The following is an 8,367-nucleotide window of genomic DNA, read 5'->3' as shown; positions in this document are numbered from 1 at the left end:
CGCCAATTCTCAGAGCCATCAGGGCATCTACCCTCAATGGCTGCAGTTTGTTTGTCACAAACCTAGCCACGAACATCTCGGCTAGGCCTTCCTAACTTTTCACAGTTCATTTTGGCAACTTGTGAAACCAGTCTGATGCAATTTCTCCAAAGAATGAGGGGAACACTTTGCAGAGCAACGGCTCGTTCCCGGTGTATAGTGCCATCGAGTTCAGGTACAAGCCAACGTAAAAGTTAGGGTCAAACTTACCGTCGTATATTTGGAATCTCAACATGTGGAACCTTTTCGGGGCCTCAAATTTGTCCAACTCCACTGAGAACGGTGTTCTCAACTTGACCAGAGAGGTTACCTCAGCATCTTGGCGCTTTCTCTGGAGGTAATCCCTAAAATCCTCCTTGGTCCGTCCAGGAGCTCGGCTATCAACGGATTTCAGCCTTTTCGGTGCGCTACTCCCAGTATCGTTATGAGTCATCTTGGACCTTTCTCCATTAGTTGCATCGAAACACAGTTCCTTCCCTTGGACATGCCGATGTTCTTTGGGGTCAGCTTCCTTGGTACGATGCGTCCTCCGAGAATCTCCCATTCTTGACTCTCCTCGTCTGACCTCCCTTGAAAGCCAGTGAGAGTGTTCCTCGGTTCTCGTGTGTTGGGAAATTGTAGGGATTATTTTCTGTCCCCCTTTCTGAGCATTGTTCTTGGTCGCTGAAACCGGCATGTCTTGTAACGGGAATGGTGGCTGCATGACGTTGTTCTGCATCATGAAATTGACGACTGATTGTAGGTCTGCCAATTTGTTCGCCATTCTCTTCATCTCGCTGTCCCTCCGCAGGCATCTATCCTTCCATACCTGGAGGTCGTCCTTGTTATAATACCCGCCTCGGTCTGACTTCTTTGGCGCGTCGGCCTCCTCGCCGACGTCTTTCTCTCTGGAATTCCTATCTTGAGTTTCTTTGTTGCAGATATCCTCCTCCATGTTAGGGACAATGTGCTTACCACTCCCAGTAGGGATGTCATCCCCAATCTTCTCTTTCTATCCATCGTTGGCCATCTATTCTCCTTTCTTTCCTACAGACGGCGCCAAATTGTGTGTTGTTTTCTGACCACACTGCCAAACAGGTACTCAGCTGGAGAACATTGGCAGAATAGATGGCACCCAAAGACCTGCCACAGAAAGAAAAAGACTCCGGAGGTGGTTCGTCCACCTGGGGGCACTCCGACGATCAAGTCAGTTATCTCTCAAAGATAGCAAAAGTGCTTAACTCACTATTCAGAATACAAAAGGCGTACCTTAGACCCACGAGGGTGCCTTACTTTTATAATCAACACTGACCTGATCCCTGTAAAAGCCTAGCTTCAATGGACTCTGGCTCAATGCCCGTCCAGGACTCTCAAATAGATAAAGATAAACTCCCTAAGAGCTTTATCCTTATCCTGGTTGAAGTCCTCCCTCATTCTAAGACTCTTATAACTTATCCGCTCATCTCGGATTCCGGTATCTCCGCAGATAACCTCGACCTAGCCGAGATTACCTCAACGTCAAGTCAAGGACACGTGGCACCTAGGCTAGCACTTCGGTGCCACCTTGGCCACGTGTTGCTCCAAAAAATATGTCCCCACAGATACAGGTCTAAAGATGCCAATGCTAATTACTTAAAATGACAATTACTATCCTTAAAGAGATTCTTACTTCTATACTAATTTATAAGTTTAATTTTATTTACCCACCTTTAAATAATACCCTCACTTTTAATCGGTTAAAAGAGTGGTTTTGTTGAATATTTTTTTTGGGTGCAGTTTTCGATCACAAGTGTTAGAAATTTGTGTTCTTTAATTTTGCTTTGTCAGCAAAAATGGATTGAGATGGTTGATCTAACCAGAGTTATTCAAAGTTTTTATTTTTCCTTTTTAATCATTTTAATGTTTCTCACTATCCTACTTTTGTTCCTACTATTTGGTCCTTATTACTTCTCACAGAATTTCGTTATAATTAAAGACATCAATTTAGATAAATTACATGTGTGTGAAACTTATCCTCAAGATCCTAATATAACTTTTTTGTTCTAATAATCTATTATATTACACTTTCAACACAAACCAGACAAGTAGTGGTGATGGTGCAGGTTCTGTGTGTCTTTTATTTGAGCCTATGGCCAAGCACATGGTGGGCAATAGAACTTGTTCAAATTCAAGTAAGAAAAAAAAAACCACATCCATGAATAAATCGCCACATGAAACCCCAAAAATCAATTAGCAATAGTCATGATTTAAATCGAATCAAGGGTTTGTCTTGTAATTGTAAATCAAATAAATACCGTGAATCCGTGATTTATGGAAGCATGTTTTCTGAGTCTTCCTTCTACTCTGATTGCGTCGATTGTACCATCACTGAATTGATATTTCCTTTAGGGCTGATTCTTTTTTCTGGAACTGAAGGCCTTGAGTAAGTAGAGTGGATGGCGGTGGCCAGGCGGTTCTCTGTATTTGTGATGAGTCGGTTACGTGGCACACCATCGACGCTGCCAGTTGTCTTCCGTGAGACCACGTGGCCGACAGATTGCAAGCCCATATGGCTTTAGATTTGCAAAACCACAATGGCGGTGGGTGAATCAAGTAATTTGAGGGAGTTTTAAGGATACTTTAGTCATATGGTTTTCACGCTTTTAATATTTAGTGAGTGATTCTACTTAGGCTATTATTTTACCTTTTTACATCATTCATTTCATTATATCACTAAAAAGAAATATGGTTCTCATTATACTTATTATATTACCAAAACTAATCTAAAGTAAGACACTTCAAAACCCTTTCATCTCTTTACACCAATAGTTTTTGAAAGGAAAATAAGGGAACAGAAAAAGACGCAGTAAGGAAAAAGAGAAAGACACAGGGAAAACAGTGAGTGAAGCCCACATTGAAGTGCCTATTCGGTCATACAGTACTAAACAATTTACATTCCTCTAGTGTTATGTTACTGGAAAAAATAGATTTCTCCAACGTTTTGTTACTATACATTTACAGAGCCACTTTCTTTTCGACCAATGATTTTTAAATTTGTGTCGGGCATGTTTGGTAATATAATGCTAATGCATTTGAATTAATCCAGTGCCATGTTACGAGACAAACTTTTTTCTTCCAGCAATATGTTGCCATTTGATTGAATGATAATAAGAAATTAATTTGGGGCTACTTGTGAAGTGTCTATTCGATGATACATTGCTGTACAAATTAGATTACTCTAGTGTCATGTTGCTTTGTCTAGCCACCTATCGCTGTACATTGAAAGATTTATTTCTTCCTTCAAACATCCATAAAAAAAAAATCCATAAATCAAACACGCATCTATAAAATCATACATAAAAACACTACAACAAATTACACTTTTGGTGACTAAATTTTTAGTCACCAAAAGTTATTTTTTAGTTGCCGAAGTTTTTGCTGATTAAATTTTTTGGTCGTCAGCTTTGTCGCTAGATGATTGTTGGGAAAAGTATTGGCGACTAATTTTTTTTTAGTCGCCGAAAGTCACCAATTGGCAACTAAAAATTTAGTCGTCCAAAAGAAAATATTTAGTCGCCAAAATGAAAATATTTACCATCTTCATTTTTTTCGCTACCAATTTTTTAGTCGCTAAAAACATGACACTCCTTTTTGGCTATCAATTTTTTAGTCGCCAAAAACTTTCATTTTTTTTTTTTTTTTGACTACTAACTGTTTAGTCGCCAATAAGTTCCTTTTTATTTTTTGGCTACTAAATGTTTAGTCGCCAAAAGCTCAAGCTCTATTTATTAATTTTTTTAAAGTGCACAAATTGAATATTTTCATTAATTCTAAATTATATGCATTTCATTATTAATGCAATCTGTAACCTGTAACCTATACGTATACAGAATAATACATCTATCAATTATAATCTAAATCCATTATGAATAATACCCATTTCATTATCAACTATTAAAAAACTTTAACTTGTAACATCATATTCCAAATATCATATAAATCCACACAAACTAAGTATAATCTATCTAAATTAAATATTACATACAAAAACACTGGATTTTCAAAACAGATGATTGTTCCAAAATAAATGTTTTCCATATACAGAACAAATGCTCTTCGTACACATCTACAATAGCCCACGCAAAAGTAATCTGTAAAAAAAGAAAAAAAAATTAACCATTAGCACTTATTCAATAATATTGGCATTTCAAATTAAAACAATTATAAAATTAATAATTTAGATATATTATACTCTGCAAATTATAATAATTCTACAGTTAAAATTAATAATTTAGATATATTATACTTTGCATATAATCCCATCAACATCATTTTAATGTTTTTATTTTGTTTGAAAATTTATACAACCTCCAAATTGAACCTCGTGCCTGCCTAGTAAACTCTAGTTTGACAATTACATACAATGTTTCCAAAATTTTCTTTTCTCACCAGTATACAGCATGATCCTAATTGTTAATCAAAATCCTTCAGCAGTTTTCATCAAATTTTGTTACTTTTGGCAGTCTGCATTTTCACAAATCTTGAACATTGAAGGCACTATAGTTCCACAACCTTCAGTATTGAAAACATAATATGAGGATGCAAAAATTTCATTATACTTTATTTAACTAGAGAGATGTATATAATGTAGGTTAGCATTTATGTTTTCCAGTTAGACTTCGTCAAACAAAATATATAGAAACCCAAATCCAAAATCTTCTAAATTGAGCTCGACAAATTTCTAGCCAATACAAGACTTCAAGACCGTGTTTTAAACTAACATTATTAGGACAACAAAGAACAAATTCAATATCTACCCAGTAGTGCCTTTACCATCTTTTGCCGATCATAAATTGGCATAGTGTGACATGTTAACTTTTATTTATTTATTTTTATTGAAGAGGATTATAATTAATTGAATGTAAACGAGAATATAAGTGAAAATTAAGAAGAAAAGTATCTTGCCGATATATTACCACCAATATCAGATTTCACAACCGTTATTACAGCTCCAAATTTGTCTGACATCAGAAATTAAAAAAAGTTCAGTGGATTGCCAAGCCAAAGGCCCAAAAAAGGACTTAAGACCAAGTTTATAGACAAATATAACTCCGAAGGCAAAGCATATCAACATAGGAAATTACAAAAGAGAACAATGTTTTGACATTGACAAATGTTTGCATTTGGAAATACAAGATCATGCTTTATTCAAAACTTCTTTTTGGTTTTGGTATGTTTGTTTTTTGGTTTTAGTTTTTCCTTTTTATTATCCAATAAAAAATCCATTTGAACCATAGAAAAAGAATAGTTACGTTGTTTGGGACAACTTCTCCATAAAGCAAGGGCTTTTGTAGAATGGACTTTAAAGGAAGTCATTCAAGAAAAGTCCTCTTGATATACAATTATGTTTGGTAAGTGCACTTTTTAAAAGTTCTATATGAAAATTTCATTTTTAAATATTTTAGTAATTTTCTCAAAAAGTACAAAGAAATGTAAATTCATGACAATGAAAGTGATGTAGGTCAGTATTATTATAGAGACAACACCATCATTTAAAAGTTTTATTTAAATGAGTATTAGACTTCATGAGAAGTCACTGTGAAAGCCACCTAATGGAGCTTCCACTGAATGGACTTTTAGAAGCATGCACTTTTTAGAAAAGCTCGTGTACATAAACTCAACAAGCAACCATTAAATCTTTGGAAGGACTTTTAATGCCCGGAAGTCCGTTTTGCATATCCGCCAAACACCCATAAAACTATGAAAATAACTTCCAAGTGCACTCAAAATCTAAAAAATTCTAATTAAAAACTATATGGTTTGTGAAAATTACTTCCAAGTGCACAGAAAATCTAGAAAATTCTAATTAAAAACTATATGGTTTGAGCAACAATAAAACAAACTATGAAAACTCTTCTTGATTGAAGCTATTCTCTAGCTAAAATTACCAAAAGGGAAAGAAAAGCACACCTAGAATAGGCAATGTGTTTGCAGACATCCAAGAAAGGCTCTATCAGCAGTTCTCCTCTGTCAGACTTGACATTCTTCATTCCCTCCAAAGCAGGGCTAAACACGGTCCCCTCCATTTTCAAGGTTTACTGCATAATTTAGATATGTAAATAAACAAACATGTTATTTAGTAATTAACTACACAAGTTCACATGAAATTTCTTTATCTCTGTGATAAAAACTACATCACCCACTAACCCAAATCTAATGGAGGATTTTTATATGTTTGGCCATTTTCTTATTTTAGTCCTTAAATCCTTTTTTTCTTTTTTTTCACTTTGATTATTCATGTTTCCAGTTTTTTCGAAATTAATTAACTTATGTCTAAAATTAGACAAAGAATGATAATTCAAACATCAAACTATTGTTCTAATTTGACAAATCACATCATGTTGCAATAACAAAATAGTCAAATTTGAGCAAAACCTACATATAATCATATACATAAAGAGAAATTATACAGACATACATACAAGTATGAACCAAGTGAAGAGCCCCACCATGAATTGATCAAAGTCCTTATCATCCAGAGGTTAATTACCATTTCCAAGAACCGAATACTTGGCCACCACATGCTGCGATTGCGTGAGCTGCGCATCAATCCTCAGTAACTAATTCACCAGCGTATAAGAGCACAACTTTAAGCAAGCATTCATATTTTTGTTTGGCAACTATACCCTGTATTTCCTTACATGTTTGTTGGCCCTCTAGTTATCTTAGGTACAACCAGAAATGTGTTTGCAGATGATAACAAGCAACTACCAACTGTGACCCACATCACTCCAGATAATCAATTTTAAATTACTATACATCTTATCATGAAGAAACTTCAGATTATTCAAGAAAAACCTCCAACATTTTAAAACGGGAAAATTAGGTCTAAGGAACACCCAATTAAAGAAAAGGGTTTAGGGTTTATCCATGATATAGTTTGCAAGTAAACCAAGCTGTCCAATCAACAATCTAGAAAGTCTAAAATAAGCATCCATGGAACTTGAAAATTAATTGAATATGAATAAAAGAAAATACAAAAATCATTCAACCAAGAAACACTTGAAGGTAAACAGACTCAGTTTCAAGCAAACAATAAAGGGTTTAGGGTTTTAAGGGCAAAAAATTAACAAAGAATATCAAGAGAATTGAGGAGGGAAGTAGTTACAAGCTCGACAATCTCTTCAAGAACAGAGGTGACTTGTTCACCTCCTTTGAGGAGAGCTTCATATTGAGAAGCGTTCCATTTAGTTTCCTCACCTTCTTTTGATTCATCGTCGTCGCAATCTCTAGCACATCGTCGGTCTCGCCGTTGATGGATAGATAGATATACGAATATAGAGAGATTTTAGAGAGAGAAAATAGGGCAAACTAGGTGAATTGGTGCTCTGGTTGCCCGCGACCACTAGGGGGAGTGGCGGAGGCGCGGTTGGTAGAGCGGCGGTGAGAAAGGAAGGGGAGAGGAGCAGCAGAGAGGGAGAGGCGGAGAGAGAGAGACATTGAAAAGAGAGAGAGAGATAGAGGCGCTGGTTTGTGGTTTGGAAACCAAATATATATATATATATATATATTACACCATTAGCCAATTAATTTTATAAATCTCTCCAAAATTTGAAATGTCTCCCTCCAAATATTTTAGCTTTTTGGTGACTAAAATTTTTTTTTGTCGTTGAAAATAAGTTTTTGGCTACCAAACATTTGGTCGCCAAAGATAAAAAATAATTTTTTATTTTCCGTTCGGCGACTAAATGGTTTTAGTAGCCAAAACTCAATATACGACAACTAAAATATTTTTTTGTCGCTGAAAATATGTTTAGCCAAAACTCAATATACAGCGACTAAAATATTTTTTTGACGACCAAACTTTTGGTCGCCAAAGATAAGAAATAATTTTTTATTTTCCATTCGGCAACTAAATTGTTTTAGTAGTCAAAACTCAATATACGACGACTAAAATATTTTTTTTGTCCCCAATTCTGGTATTTTTAGTGACTAATTTTTTTTAGTCGCCAATAATCAATATACCTCGACTAAAAAAATTTAGTAGCTAAATATTGTACTTTTGCCGACTAAAAAAATTTTTGGTCGCCAATTCCACAACTTTTGGCGACTAAATTTTGATCGCCAAAGGTACATTTTGTTGTAGTGAAAGTATCCGTAAAAATATTCATAAAAACATCAAGTGTATGAACATCTATAAAATCTATCATTGTTTGCATACATCAATCAAACATGTTATCACAATTTGTCTATATCGATAGTTTTGGTAGTTACTACATTAGGGTTGACAAACGTACGAAATTCATGAATACGTGTAGTATATGCTTTCTCCTATCTACTAGCACACGGATGATGAAAATGAATCCAATT

The 8,367-nt window shown here is 35.1% G+C and overlaps 1 long non-coding RNA gene across 1 annotated transcript; it reads right to left on the bottom strand.

The window, feature by feature from the left end:
• Positions 1 to 3,920: 3,920 nt before the first annotated feature.
• On the bottom strand, positions 3,921 to 7,550 carry LOC114319928 (uncharacterized). The gene is made up of 4 exons (XR_003649634.2): positions 7,166 to 7,550; positions 5,968 to 6,095; positions 4,974 to 5,018; positions 3,921 to 4,148 (listed from the first exon to the last, which is right to left on the bottom strand). It is a non-coding gene; the product is annotated as an uncharacterized LOC114319928 (long non-coding RNA).
• Positions 7,551 to 8,367: the final 817 nt, after the last annotated feature.

The sequence above is a fragment of the Camellia sinensis genome, chromosome 6 (genome assembly GCF_055761805.1).
Source record: "Camellia sinensis isolate YWXY chromosome 6, ASM5576180v1, whole genome shotgun sequence".
In the NCBI taxonomy this organism is placed as follows: Eukaryota; Viridiplantae; Streptophyta; class Magnoliopsida; order Ericales; family Theaceae; genus Camellia; species Camellia sinensis.
The sequence above is the reverse complement of the archived record's forward strand: the minus strand, read 5'-3'. Positions and strand labels throughout refer to the sequence as shown.